Source organism: Saimiri boliviensis, chromosome 13 (assembly GCF_048565385.1).
Source record: "Saimiri boliviensis isolate mSaiBol1 chromosome 13, mSaiBol1.pri, whole genome shotgun sequence".
Lineage (NCBI taxonomy): Eukaryota > Metazoa > Chordata > Mammalia > Primates > Cebidae > Saimiri > Saimiri boliviensis.
Genome location: NC_133461.1, coordinates 113910316 through 113935131, shown reverse-complemented (window position 1 = coordinate 113935131; position 24816 = coordinate 113910316). Strand labels below are relative to the sequence as shown.

Genomic DNA, 24816 nt, shown 5'->3' with positions numbered 1-24816 from the left:
TCAGGAGGCTGAGGCAGGAGAATTGCCTGAACCCAGGAGGCAGAGGTTGCGGTGAGCCGAGATCGCGCCATTGCACTCCAGCCTGGGTAAACAAGAGTGAAAACTCTGTCTCAAAAAAAAAAAAAAAAAAAAAAAAAAAGACATTCCATTGTGTTCAAGCCCCTGGCTGACCAAAAACTCCACGGCCATCACTCTGAGCCTGCTTATAGAGAAGACTAGTAGGGGTTGCATTGCCTTTTCTTTTTTCTTTTGAGATGGAGTCTTCTCTGGCCCAGGCTTAAGTGCAGTGTCGTGATCTAAGCTCACTGCTAGCTCCATCTTCGGGGTTCAAGTGATTCTCCTGCCTCGGTCTCCCAATTAGCTGGGATTGCAGGCACATGCAACCATACCCGGTTCATTTTTGTATTTTTAGTAGAGCCAAGGTTTTGCCATGTTAGCCAGGCTGATCTTGAACTCCTGACCTCAAGTGATGTGCCCACCTCAGCCTCCCAAAGTGCTAGGATTACAGGCATGCACCCCCATGTGTGGCAGAAGGATCGGATTTTCTCATTTTATTTTTTAGATGGAGTCTCACTCTGTCACTCAGGCTGGAGTACAATGGTGTGGTCTCGGCTCACTGCAACCTCCACCTCCCGGGATTCTCAGGCCTCAGCCTCTTGAGTAGCTGGGACTACAGGCATGTGCCACCACACCTGGCTAATTTCTGTATTTTTAGTAGAGATGGGGTTTCTATGTTGGCCGTGATGGCCTCGAACTCCTGACCTCTGGTGATCTTCTCACCTCCACCTTCTAAAGTGCTGAGATTACAGGTGTAAACCACCGTGCTGAGCCATGGGTTTTCTTGAACCAAGGCATATTCCTTGTCATGTTTAACAAAATTGTGCCCCAGCCTTGTACTTTCCTTGATTCATCCTCCTTTGAATAGCAAACCTCTCAAAAGCTGTAAGGAACATGGAAGAGCCACTAGCCAGGTGGGCTGGGGTCCCAAGCAGTTGCCACCGCCTTTCCCAGGATGTACACGGGGTCTCATGTACCTGTCCTGTTATCTCCTAGGTCAGCTCGTCGACACCGTCTGGGTGAAAAAAGGAGACCAGACCTTGTTTTCTTCCATGTTCAAAGCCAGTATCACCATCCACAACATTGCTGTCAGTGCGTGCCTGACCCACCAGTAGCCTGGAAATATTTAGACCTGGTTTATTAACCACACACCTGCCAGACCCAACCCAGCCAAAACACTAAATCGACCGAACGCAGTGACCCACACCTGTAATCCCATCACTTTGGGAGGCCGAGGCCGGTGGATCTCCTGAGGTCAGGAGTTTGAGACCAGCCTGGCCAACATGGTGAAATCCCATCTCTACTGAAAATATAAAAATGAGCCAGGTGTGGGTGTGCACACCTGTAATCCCAGCTACTTGGGAGGCTGAGGTGGGAGAATCACTTGAACACAGGAGGTGGAGTTGCAGTGAGCTGAGATTGAACCACCGCACTCCAGCCCAGGCAGAGCATGACACTCCATCTCAAAAAATAACAGTAATGAGGCTGGGCCTGGTGGCTCACGCCTGTAACCCCAGCACTTTGGGAAGCCAAGGCGGGTGGATCATGAGGTCAAGAGATTGAGACCATCCTGGTCAACATGGTGAAACCCCGTCTCTACTAAAAAATATAAAAAAAATAGCTGGGCATGGTGGCACATGCCTGTAATCCCAGCTACTCAGGAGGCTGAGGCAGGACAATTGCCTGAACCCAGGAGGCGGACGTTGCGGTGAGCCGAGATCGTGCCATTGCACTACAGCCTGGGTAACAAGAGCGAAACTCCGTCTAAAAAAAAAGACGACAACAACAACAACAACAACAACAGTAACAACAACAAAAACACAAACTCAAACTCCAGCCCTTTTTTTTTTTCCTTTTTTTTTTAAGAGATAGATAGGGACTTCCTGTGTTGTTCAGGCTACAGTGCAGTGGTATAATCATAGCCCACTGCAGCCTCTTACTCCCAGGATCAAGCATTCCTCCCACCTTAGCCTCCTGAGTAGCTGGGATTACAGGTGAATGCTACCATGCCCAACTAATATTTGTGTGTGTGTGTGTGTGTGTGTGTGGAGATGGGGTCTCACCATGTTGGCCAGGCTGGCCTCAAACTCTGAGCTTCAAGTGATCCTCCCATCTCAGCCTTCCAAAGTCCTGGGATTACAGGTATGAGCCTCTGCTCCTGGCCAAAACCTAATTACACATTCGTGAATGACAGAGAGCATGAGCTTCTGTGTCCTTTAACAATGAAATGCAAAACCCATCGGTACGCTGCATCCAGACCCATCTCACATGCAGGGATACACAAAGACTCAACATAAATGGATGGAGAAAGATTTACCAACCAACTTGAGAGCAAAAATAAGTTAATTAATAAAAAGCAGGAGTTGCAATTCTCGCCTCTGATACAATAAACTTTAAAGCAACAAAGATCAAAAGAGGCAAAGAAGGACATTACATAATGGTCAAAGGATCAATGCAACGAGAAGAGCTAACGATCCTAAATATATACGCACCCAATACAGGAACACCCAGATTACGTAAGACTTATAAAGAGACAGACTCCCACACAATAATAGGGGGAGACTTCAACATCAATATTAGACAGATCAACGAGACAGAAAATTAACAAGGATATCCAGGACTTGAACTCACATCCGGAACAAGTAAACTTAATAAACATTTACAGAACTCTCCATTTTAAATACACAAAATATACACTCTTATCAGTACCACATCATACCTACTTACAGGTTTAAATGAATTATAGGTTGGCTGCTTGTTTGTTACTTTCTTTCCTCATTTTTTTCCTGTCTCCATTATTAAGCAAAACTACTGGCATAAAAGACGTTTTCAATACCCGTTTTCAGACTGCATTCTAGCCTGGGCAATAAAGCAACACTCCCGTTCTCTCTCCCTCTTCCTCTTTCTTCCTCTCCTTCATTCTTTTTAATTATTCTTTTTTCTTTCTTTCTTTCCTTTTTTTTTCCTTAAAAACAACAACGGCCGGACACGGTGGCTCAAGCCTGTAATCCCAGCACTTTGGGAGGCCGAGGCGGGTGGATCATGAGGTCAAGAGATCGAGACCATCCTGGTCAACATGGTGAAATCCCGTCTCTACTAAAAATACAAAAAATTAGCTGGGCATGGTGGTGCGTGCCTGTAATCCCAGCTACTCAGGAGGCTGAGGCAGGACAATTGCCTGAACCCAGGAGGCGGACGTTGCGGTGAGCCGAGATCGTGCCATTGCACTCCAGCCTGGGTAACAAGAGCGAAACTCAGTCTCAAAAACAACAACAACAACAACAACAACAACAACAACAACAACAATGAAATGGATTATTCGTTGGATATAACATTGCTGGGGATGCTGTAACAAAGTGCCACAAACTAAGTGGCTTAGAATAAGACAAATTTGTTGTCTCAGGCCAGATGCCGTGGCTCATGTCTGTAATCCCTGTACTTTGGGAGCATGAGTGAGAGGATAACTTCAGGTCAGGAGTTCAATACCAGCCAGGCCAACAGGATGAAACCCCACCTGTACTAAAAACAATACAGCCGGGAGTGGTGGCTCACACCTGTAATCCTAGCACTTTGGGAGGCTGAGGTTGCCAGATCAAGAGGTCAGGAGTTTGAGAGCAGCATAGCCAACATGGTGAAACCCCATCTCTACTAAAAATATAAAAATAAGCTGGCTGTGGGGGTGCACGCCTGCAATCCTAGCTACTCAGGAGGCTGAGGCAGGAGAACTGCTTGAACCCAGAGGTGGAGGTTGCAGTGAGCTGAGATTGCACCACTGCACTCCAGACTGGAGGAAAGAGCAAGAATCCATCTCGGGGAAAAAAAAAAAAAAAAAAAAAAAAAAAAAAAAAGCCAGGTATGGTAGCATGTACCTGTGTTCCCAAGCTACTCAGGAGGCTGAGGTTGGAGGATTGCTTGATTAAGGGAGGATGAGGCTGCAGTGAGCTGAGATCACACCACTTCACTCCAGCCTGGGTGACAGAACAAGACCCTGTCTCAAGGAAAAAATATTTAATTCTTTCTTTTTCTTTCACAGGCAACAAATTTTTCTTTTAGTAAGGACAACAGTTACGCTTCCAAGCTGTGTTATTTTCAAAAATACAAATACAACCCTTATATGTAACTCGGAAAATAATACAAATACAACCGCAAGCTGCGTTATTTTCAAAACTACAAATACAACCCTTGGCTGTATCTAGGAAAATAATACAAATACACCCCCAAGCTGCGTTATTTTCAAAAATACAAATACAAGCCTTAGATGTATCTCGGAAAATAATACAAATACACCCACAAACTGCGTTATTTTCAAAAATAAAAAAACAACCCTTAGATGTATCTTGAAACATAATACAAATACACCCCCAAGCTGTGTTATTTTCAAAAATACAAATAAAACCCTTAGCTGTATCTCGGAAAATAATACAAATACACCCCTAAGCTCTGTTATTTTCAAAAATACAAATAAAACCCTTAGCTGTACCTCGGAAAATAATACAAATACACACCCAAGCTGTGTTATTTTCAAAAATACAAATACAACACTTAGCTGTATCTCGGAAAATAATACAAATACACCCCGAAGCTGTGTTATTTCCAAAAATACAAACACAAACCTTAGCTGTATCTCGAAAAATAATACAAATACACCCCCAAGCTGTGTTATTTTCAAAAATATAAATACAACCCTGAGCTGTATATCGGAAAATAATACAATAACACCCCCAAGCTGTGTTATTTTCAAAAATACAAATACAACCCTTAGCTGTATCTCGGAAAATAATACAAATACACCCCCAAGCTGCATTAGTTTCAAAAATACAAATACAACCCTAAGCTGTTTCTCGGAAAATAATACAAATACACCCCCAAGCTGTGTTATTTTCAAAAATAAAAATACAACCTTTAGAGGTATCTCGGAAAATAATACAAATACACCCCCAAGCTGTGTTATTTTCAAAAATACAAATACAACCCTTAGGTGTATGTTGGAAAATAATACAAATACACCCCCAAGTTGTGTTATTTTCAAAAATACAAATACAAACCATAGCTGTATCTTGGAAAATAATACAAATACACACTCAAGCTGTAATATTTTCAAAAATAAAAATAAAAACCTTAGCTGTATCTCAGAAAATAATACAACTACACCCCAAGCTGTGTTATTTTCAAAAAAACAAATAGAACCCACAGCTGTATCTCGGAAAATAATACAAATACACACCCAAGCTGTGTTATTTTCAAAAATATAAATACAACCCTGAGCTGTATATCGGAAAATAATACAATAACACCCCCAAGCTGTGTTATTTTCAAAAATACAAATACAACCCTTAGCTGTATCTCGGAAAATAATACAAATACACCCCCAAGCTGCATTAGTTTCAAAAATACAAATACAACCCTAAGCTGTTTCTCGGAAAATAATACAAATACACCCCCAAGCTGTGTTATTTTCAAAAATAAAAATACAACCTTTAGAGGTATCTCGGAAAATAATACAAATACACCCCCAAGCTGTGTTATTTTCAAAAATACAAATACAACCCTTAGGTGTATGTTGGAAAATAATACAAATACACCCCCAAGTTGTGTTATTTTCAAAAATACAAATACAAACCATAGCTGTATCTTGGAAAATAATACAAATACACACTCAAGCTGTAATATTTTCAAAAATACAAATAAAAACCTTAGCTGTATCTCAGAAAATAATACAAATACACCCCAAGCTGTGTTATTTTCAAAAAAACAAATAGAACCCACAGCTGTATCTCGGAAAATAATACAAATACACCCCAAAGCTGTGTTATTTTCAAAAATACAAATAAAACCCTCAGCTGTATCTCGGAAAAAAATACAAATACACCCCCAAGCTGTGTTATTTTAAAAAATACAAATACAACCCTTAGCTGTATCTAGGAAAATAATACAAATACACCCCCAAGTTGTGTTATTTTCAAAAATAAAAATACAGCACTTAGCTGTATCTCGGAAAACAATACAAATACACCCACACGCTGTGTTATTTTCAAAAATACAAATACAACCCTTAGCTGTATCTCGGAAAATAATACAAATACAGCCCCAAGCTGCGTTATTTTCAAAAATACAAATACAACCCTTAGATGTATCTCGGAAAGCAATACAAATAACGCCCCAAGATGTGTTATTTTCAAAAATACAAATACAACCCTTAGCTGAATCTTGGAAAATAATACAAGTATACACACAAGCTGTGTTATTTTCAAAAATGCAAATACAATCCTTAGCTGTATCTCAGAAAATAATAAAAATACACCCCCCAGCTGTGTTATTTTCAAAAATACAAATACAACCCTTAGCTGTATCTCGGAAAATAATTCAAATACACCTCCAAGCTATGATATTTTCAAAAATACAAATACAACCCTTAGCTGTATCTCGGAAAATAATACAAATACAATCCAAAGTTGTGTTATTTTCAAAAACACAAATACAACCCTTAGCTCTATCTCGGAAAATAATACAAATACAGCCCCAAGCTGCGTTATTTTCAAAAATACAAATACAACCCTTATCTGTATTTCGGAAAATAATACAAATACACCCCCAAGTTGTGTTATTTTCAAAAATAAAAATACAGCACTTAGCTGTATCTCGGAAAACAATACAAATACACCTCAAGCAGTGTTATATTCAAAAATAGAAATACGACCCTTAGCTGTAAGTTGGAAAATAATACAAATACACCCACAAGCTGTGTTATTTTCAAAAATACAAATACAACACATTGCTGTATCTTGGAAAATAACACAAGTACACCCAAAAGCTGCGTTATTTTCAAAAATGCAAGTAAAACCCATAGCTGTATTTTGGAAAATAATACAAATACACCCTCAAGCTGTAATATTTTCAAAAATACAAATAAAACCAATAGCTGTATCTAAGAAAATAATACAAATACACCCCCAAGCTGTGTTATTTTCAAAAAAACAAATAGAACCCACAGCTGTATCTCGGAAAATAATACAAATACACCACAAAGCTGTGTAATTTTCAAAAATACAAATACAACCCATAGCTGTATCTCAGAAAATAATACAAATACACCCCCAAGTTGTGTTATTTTCAAAAATGAAAAGACAGGACTTAGCTGTATCTCGGAAAACAATACAAATACACCACAACGCTGTGTTATTTTCAAAAATACAAATACAGCCCTTAGCAGTATCTCGGAAAATAATACAAATACACCACGAAGCTGTGTTATTTTCATAAATACAAATACAACACTTCGATGTATCTCGGAAAATAATACAAATACAACCCCAAGCTGCGTTATTTTCAAAAATACAAATACAACCCTTAGATGTATCTCGGAAAACAATACAAATAACGCCCCAAGATCTGTTATTTTCAAAAATACAAATACAACCCTTAGCTGTATCTTGGAAAATAATACAAGTACACACACAAGCTGTATTATTTTCAAAAATGCAAATAAAACCCTTAGCTGTATCTCAGAAAATAATACAAATACACCTCCAAGCTGTGATATTTTCAAAAATACAAATACAACCCTTAGCTGTATCTCGGAAAATAATTCAAATACAATCCAAAGTTGTGTTATTTTCAAAAACACAAATACAACCCTTAGCTGTATCTCGGAAAATAATACAAATACAGCCCCAAGCTGTGTTATTTTCAAAAATACAAATATAACCCTTATCTGTATTTCGGAAAATAATACAAATACACCCCCAAGTTGTGTTATTTTCAAAAATAAAAATACAGTCCTTAGCTGTATCTCGGAAAACAATACAAATACACCCACAAGCAGTGTTATTTTCAAAAAATAAAAATACAGCCCTTAGCTGTATATCGGAAAATAATACAAATACACACCGAAGCTGTGTTATATTGAAAAATACAAATACAACCCTTACCTCTATCTCGGAAAATAATCCAAATACAGCCGCAAGCTGCGTTATTTTCAAAAATACAAATACAACCCTTAGATGTATCTCAGAAAATATTAAAATAAAGCCTCAAGCTGCGTTATTTTCAAAAATACAAATAAAACACTAAGCTGTATCTCGGAAAATAATACAAATACACCCCCAAGCTGTGTTATTTTCAAAAATACAAATACAAACCTTAGCGGTATGTTGGAAAATAATACAAATACACCCCCAAGCTGTGTTATTATCAAAAATACAAATACAACACTTAGCTGTATGTCGGAAAATAACACAAATACATGCCGAAGCTGTGCTATTTTCAAAAATACAAATACTACCCTTAGCTGTATCTCGGAAAATAATACAAATACACCCCCAAGATGTGTTATTTTCAAAAATACAAATACAACCCTTAGCTGTATCTTGAAAAATAAGACAAATACAGCCCCAAGCTGCGTTACTTTCAAAAATACAAATACAACCCTTAGATGTATCTCGGAAAACAATACAAATAACGCCCCAAGACGTGTTATTTTCAAAAACACAAATACAACCCTTAGCTGTATCTTGGAAAATAATACAAGTACACACACAAGCTGTGTTATTTTCAAAAAAGCAAATACAACCCTTAGCTGTATCTCAGAAAATAATAAAAATACACACCCCAGCTGTGTTATTTTCAGAAATACAAATACAACCCTTAGCTGTATCTCGGAAAATAATACAAATACACCTCCAAGCTGTGATATTTTCAAAAATACAAATACAACCCTTAGCTGTATCTCGGAAAATAATACAAATACAATCCAAAGTTGTGTTATTTTCAAAAACACAAATACAACCCTTAGCTGTATCTCGGAAAATAATACAAATACAGCCCCAACCTGCGTTATTTTCAAAAATACAAATACAACCCTTAGCTGTATCTCAGAAAATAATACAAATACACCCCCATGTTGTGTTATTTTCAAAAATAAAAATACAGCACTTAGCTGTATCTCGGAAAACAATACAAATACACCCCCTCGCTGTGTTATTTTCAAAAATACAAATACAGCCCTTAGCTGTATCTCGGAAAATAATACAAATACACACCGACGCTGTGTTATTTTCATAAATACAAATACAACCCTTCGATGTATCTCGGAAAGTAATACAAATACAGCCCCAAGCTGCGTTATTTTCAAAAATACAAATACAACCCTTAGATGTATCTCGGAAAACAATACAAATAACGCCCCAAGATCTGTTATTTTCAAAAATAAAAATACAACCCTTAGCTGTATCTTGGAAAATAATACAAGTACACACACAAGCTGTATTATTTTCAAAAATGCAAATAAAACCTTTAGCTGTATCTCAGAAAATAAAAAAATACATCCCCCAGCTGGGTTATTTTCAAAAATAAAAATACAACCCTTAGCTCTATCTAGGAAAATAATACAAATACATCTCCAAGCTGTGATATTTTCAAAAATAAAATACAACCCTTAGCTGTTTCTCGGAAAATAATACAAATACAATCCAAAGTTGTGTTATTTTCAAAAACACAAATACAACCCTTAGCTGTATCTCGGAAAATAATACAAATACAGCCTGAAGCTGTGTTATTTTCAAAAATACAAATATAACCCTTATCTGTATTTCGGAAAATAATACAAATACACCCCCAAGTTGTGTTATTTTCAAAAATAAAAATACAGCACTTAGCTGTATCTCGGAAAACAATACAAATACACCCCCAAGCAGTGTTATTTTCAAAAATACAAGTACAGCCCTTAGCTGTATATCGAAAAATAATACAAATACACACTGAAGCTGTGTTATATTCAAAAATATAAATACAACCCTTACCTCTATCTCAGAAAATAATACAAATACAGCCGCAAGCTGCGTTATTTTCAAAAATACAAATACAACCCTTAGATGTATCTCGGAAAACATTACAAATAAAGCCCAAGCTGTGTTATTTTCAAAAATACAAATACAACCCTTAGCTGTATCTCGGAAAATAATACAAATACACCCCCAAGCTGTGTTATTTTCAAAAATACAAATAAAACCCTTAGCTGTATGTTGGAAAATTATACAAATACACCCCCAAGCTGTGTTATTATCAAAAATACAAATACAACACTTAGCTGTATCTCGGAAAATAACACAAATACATGCCGAAGCTGTGCTATTTTCAAAAATACAAATACAAACCTTAGCTGTATCTCGGAAAATATTACAAATACACCCCCAAGATGTGATATTTTAAAAAATAAAAATACAACCCTGAGCTGTATCTTGGAAAATAAGACAAATACAGCCACAAGCTGCGTTATTTTCAAAAATACAAATAAAACCCTTAGATGTATCTCGGAAAATAATACAAATACACCTCCCAAGTTGTGTTATTTTCAAAAATTCAAATAGAGCCCTTAGCTGTATCTCAGAAAATAATACAAATACACCCCCAAGCTGTGTTATTTTCCAAAACACTAATACAAACCTTAGCTGTATCTGGAAAAATAATGCAAATACACCCCCAAGCTGTATTATTTTCAAAAATACAAATACAACACTTAGCTGTATTTCGGAAAATAATAAAAATACACCCCCAAGCTGCGTTATTTTCAAAAATACAAATACAACCCTGAGCTGTATCTCGGAAAATAATACAAATACACCCAAAAACTGTGTTATTTTCAAAATACAAATACAAACCATAGCTGTATCTTGGAAAATAATACAAATACTCCCACAAGCTGTGTTATTTTCCAAAACACTAATACAAACCTTAGCTGTATTTGGGAAAATAATACAAATACCCCCCAAGCAGCGTTATTTTCAAAAATACAAATACAACACTTAGCTGTATCTCGGAAAATAATACAAATACACCCCAAAGTTGCGTTATTTTCAAAAATAAAAATACAACCCTGAGCTGTATCTCGGAAAATAATACAAATACACCCCCAACCTGTATTATTTTGAAAAATACAAATACAACACTTAGCTGTATCTCGAAAAATAATACAAATACACCACCAAGCTGTGTTATTTTCAAAGAGAGAAATACAACCCTTAGCTGTATCTTGGAAAATAATACAAATACACACTGATGCTGCGTTATTTTCAAAAATACAAATACAAACATTAGCTGTATCTCAGAAAATAATACAAACACACCCACAAGCTCTGTTATTTTCAAAAATACAAATACAACCCTTAGCTGTATCTCGGAAAATAATACAAATACACCCCCTATTTGTGTTATTTTCAAAAATTCAAATAGCGCCCAAAGCTGTATCTCAGAAAATAATACAAATACACCCCAAAGCCGCGTTATTTTCAATAATACAAATACAACCCTGAGCTGTATCTCGGAAAATAATACAAATACACCCCCAAGCTGTGTTATTTTCAAAAATACAAATACAACCCATAGCTGTATCTTGGAAAATAATACAAATACACTCACAAGCTGTGTTATTTTCAAAAATACAAATACAACCCTGAGCTGTATCTCGGAATATGATACAAACACACCCCAAAGCAGTGTTATTTTCAAAAATACAAATACAACCCATAGCTGTATCTCAGAAAATAATACAAATACACCCTCAAGCTGTGTTATTTTCAAAAATACAAATACAACCCTTAGCTGTATCTCGGAAAATAATACACATACACCCCCAAGCTGTGTTATTTTCAAAAATACAAATACAAGCCTGAGCTGTATCTCGGAAAATAATACACATACACCCCCAAGCTGTGTTATTTTCAAAAATACAAATACAACCCTGAGCTGTATCTCGGAAAATAATACAAAAACACTCCCAAGCTCTGTTACTTTCTAAAATACAAACAAAACCCTTAACTGTATCTCGGAAAATAATACAAACACACCCCCAAGCTCTGTTATTTTCAAATATACAAATACAACCCTTAGCTGTATCTCGGAAAATAATACAAATACACCACCAAGCTGTGCTATTTTCAAAGAGAGAAATACAACCCATAGCTGTACCTCGGAAAATAATACAAATACACCCTGATGCTGCTTTACTTTCAAAAATACAAATACAAACATTAGCTGTATCTCGGAAAATAATACAAATACACCCCCAAGCAGCGTTATTTTCAAAAATACAAATACAACCCTTAGCTGTATCTCGGAAAATAATACAAATACACCCCCAAGCTGTGTCATTTTCAAAAATACAAATACAACCCTGAGCTGTATCTCGGAAAATAATACAAAAACACACCCAAGGTGTGTTATTTTCAAAAACACAAATACAAACCTTAGCTGTATCTGGGAAAATAATACAAATACACCCCCAAGCTGTGTTATTTTCAAAAACACAAATAAAACCTTAGCTGTATCTCGGAAAATAATACAAATACACCAACAAGCTGCATTATTCTCAAAAATAGAAATACAACCCTTAACTGTATGTCAGAAAATAATACAAATACACCCCCAAGGTGTGTTATTTTCCAAAATACAAATACAACCCTTAGCTGTATCTCTGAAAATAATACAAATACACCCCCAAGCTGTGTTATTTTCAAAAATACAAATACAACACTTAGCTGTATCTCGGAAAATAATACAAATACACCCCCAAGCTGTGTTATTTTCAAAAATACAAATAAAACCCTGAGCTGTATCTCGGATAGTAATAGAAATACACGCCCAAGCTGTGTTATTTTCAGAAATACAAATACACCCATAGCTGTATCTCGGAAAATAATACAAATACACCCAAACCTGTGTTATTTTCAAAAATACAAATACAACCCTTAGCTGTATCTTGGAAAATAATACAAATACACTCCCAAGTTGTGTTATTTTCAAAAATACAAATACAACCATTAGCTGAATCTCGGAAAATAATACATATACACCCCCAAGCTGTGTTATTTTCAAAAATACAAAAACTGCCCTTAGCTGTATCCCGGAAAATAATACATATACACCCCCCAAACTGTGTTATTTTGCAAAATACAAATACAATCCTTAGCTGAATCTCGTAAAATAATACAAATACACCCCCAAGCTGTGTTATTTTCAAAAATACAAATACAACCCATAGCTGTACCTTGGAAAATAATACAAATACCCTCCCAAGTTGTGTTATTTTCAAAAATACAAATACAACCCTGAACTGTATCAAGGAAAATAATACAAATACACCACCGAGCTATGTTATTTTCAAAAATACAAATACAACCCATAGCAGTATCTCGGAAAATAATACAAATACACCCCCAAGCGGTGTTATTTTCAAAAAACAAATACAACCCATAGCTGTATCTTGGAAAATAATACAAATACACCCCCAAGCTGTGTTACTTTCAAAAATACAAATACAACCCTGAGCTGTATATCGGAAAATAATACAAATACACCCCCAATCTGTGTTATTTTCAAAAATACAAATACAACCTACAGATGTATTTCAGAAAATAATACAAATACACCACCAAGCTGTGTTATTTTTAAAAATACAAATACAGCCCTTAGCTCTATCTCAGAAAATAATACAAACACACACACAAGCTCATTTATTTTCAAAAATACAATACAACCCTTAGCTGTATCTCGGAAAATAATACAAATACACCCCCAATCTGTGTTATTTTCCAAAATACAAATACAACACTGAGCTGTATTTCAGAAAATAATACAAATACACCGCCAAGCTGTGTTATTTTCAAAAATACAAATACAACTCATTGCTTTATCTTGGAAAATAATATAAATACAACCCCACACTGTGTTATTTTCCAAAATACAAATACAACCCTGAGCTGTATCTCGGAAAATAATACAAATACACGCCCAAGCAGTGTTATTTTCAAAAATACAACTACAACCCATAGCTGTATCTGGGAAAATAATACAAATACACCCCCAAGCAGTGTTACTTTCAAAAATACAAATACAACACTTAGCTGTATCTCGGAAAATAATACAAATACACCCCAAAGCTGCGTTATTTTCAAAAATACAAATACAACCTTGAGCTGTATCTCGGAAAATAATACAAATACACCCACAAGCTGTGTTATTATCAAAAATACAAATACAACACTTAGCTGTATTTCGGAAAATAATACAAATACACCACCAAGCTGTGTTATTTTCAAAGAGAGAAATACAACCCTTAGCTGTATCTCGGAAAATAATACAAATACACACTGATGCTGCTTTATTTTCAATAATACAAATACAAACATTAGCTGTATCTCGGAAAATAATACAAACACACCCACAAGCTCTGTTATTTTCAAAAATACAAATACAACCCTTAGCTGTATCTCGGAAAATAATACAAATACACCCCCAATTTGCGTTATTTTCAAAAATTCAAATAGCGCCTTTAGCTGTATCTCAGAAAATAATACAAATACACCCCCAAGCCGCGTTATTTTCAATAATACAAATACAACCCTGAGCTTTATCTCGGAAAATAATATAAATAAACCCCCTAGCTGTGTTATTTTCAAAAATACAAATACAACCCATAGCTGTATCTTGGAAAATAATTCAAATACACTCACAAGCTGTGTTATTTTCAAAAATACAAATACAACCCTGAGCTGTATCTCGGAAAATGATACAAACACACCCCAAAGCAGTGTTATATTCAAAAATACAAATACAACCCATAGCTGTATCTCAGAAAATAATACAAATACACCCTCAAGCTGTGTTATTTTCAAAAACACAAATACAACCCTTAGCTGTATCTCGGAAAATAATACACATACACCCCCAAGCTGTGTTATTTTCAAAAATACAAATACAACCCTTAGCTGTATCTCGGAAAATAATACAAATACACACCCAAGCTGTGTTATTTTCAAAAATACAAATACAAGCCTGATCTGTATCTCAGAAAATAATACAAAAACACCCCCAAGCTCTGTTATTTTCTAAAATACAAACACAACCCTTAGCTGTATCTTGGAAAATAATACAAACACACCCCCAAGCTGTGTTATTTTCAAAGATAGAAATACAACCCTTAGCTGTATCTCAAAAAATTATACAAATACACCCTGATGCTGCATTATTTTCAAAAATACAAATACAAACATTAGCTGTATCTCGGAAATTAATAGAAATACACCCCCAAGCTGCGTTATTTTCAAAAATACAAATACAACCCTTAGCTCTATCTCAAAAAATAATACAAATATACCCCCATGCTGTGTCATTTTCAAAAATACAAAAATAACCAGAAGCTGTATCTCGGAAAATAATACAAAAACACACCCAAGGTGTGTTATTTTCCAAAATACAAATACAAACCTTAGCTGTATATGAGAAAATATTAAAAATACACCCCCAAGCTGTGTTATTATAAAAATACAAATACAAACCTTGGCTGTATCTGGGAAAATAATAAAAATACACCCCCAAGCTGTGTTATTTTCAAAAACACAAATAAATCCTTAGCTGTATCTCAGAAAATAATACTAATTCACCCCCAAGCTGTGTTATTTACCAAAATAAAATACAACACTTAGCTATATATCGGAATATAATACAAATACACCCCCAAGCTGTGTTATTTTCAAAAACACAAATTCAACCCTCAGCTGTATCTCGCAAAATAATACAATTACACCGCCAAGCTGTGTTATTTTCAAAAATACAAATACAACCCTGAGCTGTATCTCGGAAAATAATACAAATACACCCCCAAGCTGTATTATTTTCAAAAATACAAATACAACCCATAGCTGTATCTTGGAAAATAATACAAGTACACCCACAAGATGTGTTATTTTCAAAAATGCAAATACAACCCTTAGCTGTATCTCGGAAAATAATACAAATACAACCCCAAGCTGTGATATTTTCAAAAATACAAAAACAAACCTTAGCTATATCTCGGCAAATAATACAATTACACCCCCAAGATGTGTTGTTTTCAAAAATACAAATACAAACCTTAGCTGTATCTGGGAAAATGATACAAATACACCCCCAAGCTCTGTTATTTTCCAAAATACAAATACATACCTTAGCTGTATCTGGGAAAATAATACAAGTACACCACCAAGCTGTGTTATTTTCAAAATACAAATACAAACCTTAGCTGCATCTGGGAAAATAATACAAATACACACCCAAGATGTGTTATTTTCAAAAATACAAACACAAACCTTAGCTGTATCTCGGAAAATAATATAAATACACCCCCATGCTGTGTTATTTTCAAAAATACAAATACAACACTTAGCTGTATCTCGGAAAATAATAAAAAAACACCCCCAAGCTGCGTTATTTTCAAAGATAGAAATAAAACCCTTAGCTATATCTCGGAAAATACTACAAATACACCCCCAAGCTGTGTTATTTTCAAAAATACAAATAAAAGCCTTAGCTGTATCTCGGAAAATAATATAAATACTCCCCCAAGCTGCGTTATTTTCAAAAATACAAAGACAACCCTAAGCTGTGTCTTGGAAAATAATACAAATAAACCCCCAAGCTGTGTTATTTTCAAAAATACAAATACGAACTTTACCTGTATCTCAAAAAATAATATAAATACACCCCCATGCTGTGTTATTTTCAATAATACAAATACATCCCTTAGCTGTATCTCGGAAAATAATACAAATACACTCCAAGATGTGTCATTTTCAAAAATACAAATACAACCCTAAGCTGTATCTCGGAAAATAATACAAAAAAAAACCCCAAGCTGTGTTATTTTCCAAAATACAAATACAAACCTTAGCTGTGTCTGGGAAAATAATACAAATACAACCCGAAGCTGTGTTATTTTCTAAGATAGAAATGAAACCCTTACCTGTATCTCGGAAAATAATACAAATACACACCCAACCTGTGTTATTTTAAAAAATACAAATACAAATCTTAGATGTATCACGAAAAATAATACAAATACACCCCCAAGCTGCATTATTTTCAAAAATACAAATACAACCCTGAGCTGTATCTGGGAAAATAATACAAATACACCCCCAAGCTGTGTTATTTTCAAAAATACAAATACAAACCTTAGCTGTATCTGGGAAAATAATACAAATACACCCCCAAGCTGTGTTATTTTCAAAAACAAAAATACAATCCGTAGCTGTATCTCGGAAAATAATACAAATACACCAACAAGTTGTGTTATTTTCAAAAATACAAATACAACACTTAGATGTATCTCGGAAAATAATACCAATACAACCCCAAGCAGCGTTATTTTCAAAAATACAAATACAACCCTTAGCTATATCTCGGAAAATAATACAAACACATCACCAAGCAGCGTTATTTTCAAAAATAAAAATACAACTCTTAACTGTATGTCGGAAAATAATACAAATAAACCCACAAGATGTGTTATTTTACAAAATACAAATACAACCCTTAGCTGTATCTCGGAAAATAACACAAATACACCCCCAAGCTGTGTTATTTTCAAAAATACAAATACAACACTCTGCTGTATCTCGGAAAATAATACAAAGACACCAACAAGCTGTGTTATTTTTTAAAATACAAATACAACCCTTAGCTGTATCTCGGAAAATAATACAAATACACCCCCAAGTTGTGTGATTTTCAAAAATACAAATACAAACCTTAGCTGTATCTCGGAAAATAATGCAAATACACCCACAAGCTGTTTTATTTACCAAAACACAAATACAATCCTTAGCTGTATCTGGGAAAATAATACAAATACACCCCCAAGCTGGGTTATTTTCAAAAATAAAAATACTAACCTTAGCTGTATCTCTGAAAATAATACAAATACACCCCAAAGCTGTGTTATTTTCAAAAATAAAAATGCAACCCTTAGCTATATCTCAGAAAATAATACAAATACACCCCCAAGCTGTGTTATTTTCAAAAACACAAATTTAACCCTTAGCTGTATATTGCAAAATAATACAAATACACCGCCAAGCTGTGTTATTTTCAAAAATAAAAATACCACCCTTAGCTGTATCTCGGAAAATAACACAAATACACCCCCAAGCTGTATTATTTACTAAAATACAAATACAACCCATTTCTGTATCTTGGAAATAATACAAGTACACCCACAGGATGTGTTACTTACAAAAATGCAAATACAAACGTGAACTGTGTCTCCGAAAATAATTCAAATACACCGCCAGGCTGTGTTATTTTCAAAAATACAAATACAACCCTGAGCTGTATCTCGGAAAATAATACAAAAACACCCCCAAGCTGTGTTATTTTCCAAAATAAAAATACAAACCTTAGCTGTATCTGGGAAAATAATACAAATACACACCCAAGCTGTGTTATTTTCAAAAATACAAATACAAACCTTACCTGTATCTAGGAAAATAATACAAATACTCCCCCAAGCTGCGTTATTTTCAAAAATTGAAATACAACCCTTAGCTGTATCGCAGAAAATAATACAAAAACAACCCCAAGCTGTGTTATTTTCAAAAATAGAAATACAACCATTAGCTGTATCTGGGAAAATAATAGAAATACACCCCCAAGCTGTGTTATTTTAAAAAATACAAATACAAAACTTAGCTATATCTCAGAAAATAATATAAATACACCCGCATGCTGTTTTATTTTCAAAAATACAAATACAACCCTTAGCTGTATCTCGGAAAATGATACAAATACCCCCCGAAGCTGTGTTATTTTCAAACATACAAATACAACCCTGAGCTGTATCTCGGAAAATGATACAAATACAACCCCAAGCTGTGTTATTTTCCAAAATACAAATACAACCCATAGCTGTATAACGGAAAATAGTACAAATACACCCTCAAGCTGCGTTATTTCCAAAAATACAAATAAAAGCCTTAGCTGTATCTTGGAAAATAATACAAATACACTCCCAAGCTGCGTTATTTTCAAAAATACAAATAAAACCCATAGCTGTATCTCGGAAAATAATACAAATACACCCCCAGGTTGTGTTATTTTAAAAAATACAAAAACAACCCTGAGCTGTATCTCGGAAAATAATACAAATACACCCCCAAGCTGTTTTATTTTCAAAAATACAAATACAACCCTTAGCTGTATCTCGGAAAATAATACAAATACACTCCCAGGCTGCGTTATTTTCAAAAATACAAATACAACACTTAGCTGTATCTCAGAAAATAATACAAATACACCCACAAGCTGTGTTATTTTCAAAAATACAAATACAACCCTTAGCTGTATCTCTGAAAATAATACAAATACACCCGCAAGTTGTGTTATTTTTAAAAATACAAATACAGCCCTTAGCTGAATCTCGGAAAATAATACAAATACACCCCGAAGCTGTGATATTTTCCAAAATACAAATACAAAACTTAGCTGTATCTGGGAAAATAATACAAGTACACGCCCAAGCTGTGTTACTTTCAAAAATAAAAATACAACCTTAGCTCTATCTGGGAAAATAATACAAATACACACCCAAGCTGTGTTATTTTCAAAAATACAAATACAACCCTTAGCTGTATCATGGAAAATAGTATCAATTCACCCTCAAGCTGCGTTACTTTCAAAAATACAAATAAAAACCTTAGTTGTATCTCAGAAAATAATACAAATACACCCCAAGCTGCGTTATTTTCAAAAATACAAATGCAACCCTTAGCTGTATCTCGGAATATAATACAAATACACCCCAAGGCTGCGTTATTTTCAAAAATACAAATGCAACCCTTAGCTGTATCTCGGAAAATAATACAAATACACCCCCAGGCTGCGTTATATTCAAAAATACAAATACAACCCTGAGCTGCATCTTGGAAAATAATACAAATACACCACCAAGCTGTGTTATTTTCAAAAATACAAATACAAAACTTAGCTGTATCTGGGGAAATAATACCAATACACCCCAAAGCTGTGTTATTTTCAAAAACACAAATACAAACCTTAGCTGTATCTATGAAAATAATACAAATACACCCCAAATCTGTGTTATTTTCAAAAATACAAATGCAACCCTTAGCTATATCTCGGAAAATAATATAAATACACCCCGAAGCTGTGTTATTTTCAAAAACACAAATTCAACCCTTAGCTGTATCTCGCAAATTAATAAAAACACACACCCAAGCTGTATTATTTTCTAAAATACAAATACAACCCATGGCTGTATCTTGGAAATAATACAAGTCACCCAGAAGAAGTGTTATTTTCAAAAATGCAAATGCAACCCTTAGCTGTATCTCGGAAAATAATACAAATACAGCCCCAAGCTGTGTTATTTTCAAAAATAAAAATACAAACCTTAGCTGTATCTTGGAAAATAATACAAATACACCCCCATGCTGTGTTATTTACAAAAATACAAATACAAACCTTAGTTGTATCTGGGAAAATAATACAAATAAACCCCCAAGCAGTGTTATTTTCCAAAATACAAATACAAACCTTAGCTGTATCTGGGAAAATAATACAAGTACACCCCCAAGATGTGTTATTTTCAAAAATACAAATACAACCTTGTGCTGCATCTCGGAAAATAATACAAAAACACCCCCAAGCTGTGTTATTTTCAAAAACACAAATACAATCCATAGCTGTATCTCGGAAAACAATACAAAAACACCCCCAAGCTGTGTTATTTTCAAAAATTCAAATACAATCCATAGCTGTATCTTGGAAAATAATACAAGTACACCCACAAGATGTGTTATTTTCAAAAATGCAAATACAAAGCTCAGCTGTATCTCGGAAAATAATACAAATACACCCCCAAGCTGTATTATTTTCAAAAATACAAATACAATCCATAGCTGTACCTTGGAAAATAATACAAGTAAACCCACAAGATGTGTTATTTTCAAAAATGCAAATACCAACCTTAGCTGTATCTGGGATAATAATACAAATACACCCCCAAGCAGTGTTATTTTCAAAAATACAAATACAACCCATAGCTGTATCTCGGAAAATAGTACAAATACACCCTCAAGTACTGTTATTTTCAAAAATACAAATACAACATTTAGCTGTATCTCCGAGAATAATACAAATACAGCCCCAAGCTGTGTTATTTTAAAAATACAAATACAACCCTGAGCTGTATCTCGGAAAATAATACAAAAACACCCCCAAGTTGTATTATTTTCTAAAATACAAATACAACCCTTAGCTGTATCTCGGAAAATAATACAAACAAACCCACAAGCTCTGTTATTTTCAAAAATACAAATACAACCCTTAGCTGTATCTCACAAAATAATACAAATACACCGCCATGCTGTGTTGTTTTCTAAAATACAAATATAACCCTTAGCTGTATCTCGGAAAATAATACAAACAAACCCACAAGCTCTGTTACTTTCAAAAATACAAATACAACACTTAGCTGTATCTCGCAAAATAATACAAATACACCCCAAAGCTGTGTTATTTTCAAAGACAGAAATACAACCCTTAGCTGTATCTCGGAAAATAATACAAATAAACCCCCAAGCTGTGTTATTTTCAAAAATACAAATACAATCCTTAGCTGTATCTCGGAAAATAATACATATACACACCCAAGCTGTGTTATTTTCAAAAATACAAATACTAAACATAGCTGCATCTGGGAAAATAATATAAGTACACCACCAAGCTGTGTTATTTTCAAAAATACAAATACAACCCTTAGCTGTATCTGGGAAAATAATACAAATACACACCCAAGATGTGTTATTTTCAAAAATACAAATACAACCCTTAGCTGTATCTCGGAAAATAAAACAAATACACCCCCAAGCTGTGTTATTTTCAAAAATACAAATACAAACCTTAGCTGTATCTGGGAAAATAATACAAATACACCCCCAAGCTGTGTTATTTTCAAAAATACAAATACAACCCTGAGCTGTATCTCCGAAAATAATACAAATACACCCCCAAGCTGTGTTATTTTCAAACATACAAATACAACCTTGAGCTGTATTTCGGAAAATAATACAAATACACCCCCAAGCTGTGTTATTTTCCAAAACACAAATACAACCCTTAGCTGTATCTCGGAAAATAGTATAAATACACCCTCAAGATGCGTTATTTGCAAAAATACAAATAAAAACCTGAGCTCTATCTTGGAAAATAATACAAATACACCCCCAAGCTGCATTATTTTCAAAAATACAAATAAAACCCTTAGCTGTATCTCAGAAATTAATACAAATACACCCCCAAGCTGTGTTATTTTCAAAAATACAAATACAACCCTGAGCTGTATCTCGGAAAATAATACAAATACACCCCCAAGCTGTGTTATTTTCAAAAATACAAATACAACCCTTAGCTGTATCTCGGAAAATAATACAAATACACTCCCAGGCTGCGTTATTTTCAAAAATACAAATACAACACTTAGATGTATCTCAAAAAATGATACAAATACACCCACAAGCTGTTTTATTTTCAAAAATACAAATACAACCCTTAGCTGTATCTCTGAAAATAACACAAATACACACCCAAGTTGTGTTATTTTCCAAAATTGAATTACAGCCCTTAGCTGTATCTCGGAAAATAATACAAATACACCCCCAAGCTGTGCTTTTTTCCAAAACACAAATACTAAACTTAGCTGTATCTGGGAAAATAATACAAGTACACCCCCAAGCTGTGTTACATTCAAAAATAAAAATACAACCTTAGCTCTATCTGAGAAAATAATACAAATACACACCCAAGCTGTGTTATATTCAAAAATACAAATACAACCCTTAGCTGTATATTGGGAAATAATGCAAATACACCCCCAAGCTGTGTTATTTTCAAAAATACAAATACAAACCTTAGCTGTATATGGGAAAATAATACAAATACACCCCCAAGCTGTGTTATTTTCAAAAATACAAATACAACCCTGAGCTGTATCTCCGAAAATAATACAAATACTCCGCAATGCTGTGTTATTATCAAAAATACAAATACTACCCTGAGCTGTATCTCGGAAAATAATACAAATACACCCCAAAGCGGTGTTATTTTCCAAAATACAAATACAACCCTTATCTGTATCTCGGAAAATAATACAAATACACACACAAGCTGGGTTATTTTCAAAAATACAAATACAACCCTTAGCTCTATCTCAGAAAATAGTACAAATACACCCCCAAGCTGCGTGATTTTCAAAAATACAAATATATCCCTTAGCTGTATCTCTGAAAATAATACAAATACACCCCCAAGCTGTATTATTTTCTAAAATACAAATACAACCCATAGCTGTATCTTGGAAATAATACAAGTAGACCCACAAGATGTGTTATTTTCAAAAACGCAAATACAACCCTTAGCTGTATCTCGGAAAATAATACAAATACACGACCAAGCTGTGTTATTTTCAAAAATACAAATACAAACATTAGCTGTATCTAGGAAAATAATACAACTACACCCCCAAGCTGTGTTATTTTCCAAAATACAAATACAACCCTTACCTGTACCTCGGAAAATAATACAAATACACACACAAGCTGGGTTATTTTCAAATATACAAATACAACCCTTAGCTCTATCTCAGAAAATAGTACAAATACACCCCCAAGCTGCATGATTTTCAAAAATACAAATATAACCATTAGCTGTATCTCTGAAAATAATACAAATACACCCCCAAGCTGTATTATTTTCTAAAATACAAATACAACCCATAGCTGTATCTTGGAAATAATACAAGTACACCCGCAAGGTGTGTTATATTCAAAAATGCAAATACAACCCTTAGCTGTATCTCGGAAAATAATACAAATAAACGACCAAGCTGTGTTATTTTCAAAAATACAAATACAAACCTTAGCTGTATATTGGAAAATAATACAAATACACACCCAAGCTCTGTTATTTTCAAAAACACAAATACAACCGTTAGCTGTATGTCGGAAAATAATACAAATACACACCCAAACTGTGTTATTTTCAAATATACAAATACAAACCTTAGCTGTATCTGGGAAAATAATACAAATACACCCCCAAGCTGTGTTATTTTCAAAAATACAAATACAACCCTGAGCTGTATCTCCGAAAATAATACAAATACACCCCCAAGTTGTGTTATTTTCAAAAATACAAACGCAACCCTGAGCTGTATCTCGGAAAATAATACAAATACATCCCCAAGCTGTGTTATTTTCCAAAATACAACTACAATCCTTAGCTGTATCTCAGAAAATAATACAAATACAGCCCAAAGCTGCGTTATTTTCAAAAATACAAATACAACCCTTAGCAGTATCTCAAAAAATAATACAAATATAACCCCAAGCTTTGTTATTTTCCAAAATACAAATACCAGCCTTAGCTGTATCTCAGAAAATAATACCAATACACCCCCAAGCTGTATTATTTTCAAAAATAGAAATACAACCCTTAGCTGTATCTCGGAATATAATACAAATACACCCCCAAGCTGTGGTATTTTCAAAAATACAAATACGAAACTTAGCTGTATCTCGGAAAATAATATAAATACACCCCCAAGCTGTGTTATTTTCAAAAATACAAACACAACCCTGAGCTGTACCCCGAAAAATAATACAAATACTCCCACAAGCTGTGTTATTCTCCAAAATACAAATACAAACCTTAGCTGTGTCTCGGAAAATAATACAAATACACCCCCAAGCTGTGTTATTTTCAAAAACAAAAATACAACCCATAGCTCTATCATGGAAAATAATACAAGTACACCCCAAGATGTGTTATTTTCAAAAATGCAAATACAAATCTCAGCTGTAGTTGGGAAAATAATACAAATACACCCCCAAGCTGTGTTATTTTCCAAAATACATATACAAACCTTAGCTGTAT

At 34.4% G+C, this 24816-nt stretch overlaps 1 long non-coding RNA gene across 2 annotated transcripts in view; it reads right to left on the bottom strand.

The window, feature by feature from the left end:
- LOC141580981 (uncharacterized) overlaps positions 1 to 24816 on the bottom strand; it is a 120334-nt gene that overhangs the window by 4238 nt on the left and 91280 nt on the right. Inside the window, exons 1-2 of one of the 2 annotated variants that reach the window (XR_012513391.1) lie at positions 2121 to 3110; positions 1035 to 1173 (exon numbers count right to left, since the gene is read on the bottom strand). This is a non-coding gene — a long non-coding RNA (uncharacterized LOC141580981). Of the gene's footprint in view, positions 1 to 1034; positions 1174 to 2120; positions 3111 to 24816 lie in introns of those variants that run through there. The other variant, XR_012513392.1, reaches the window with a different exon arrangement.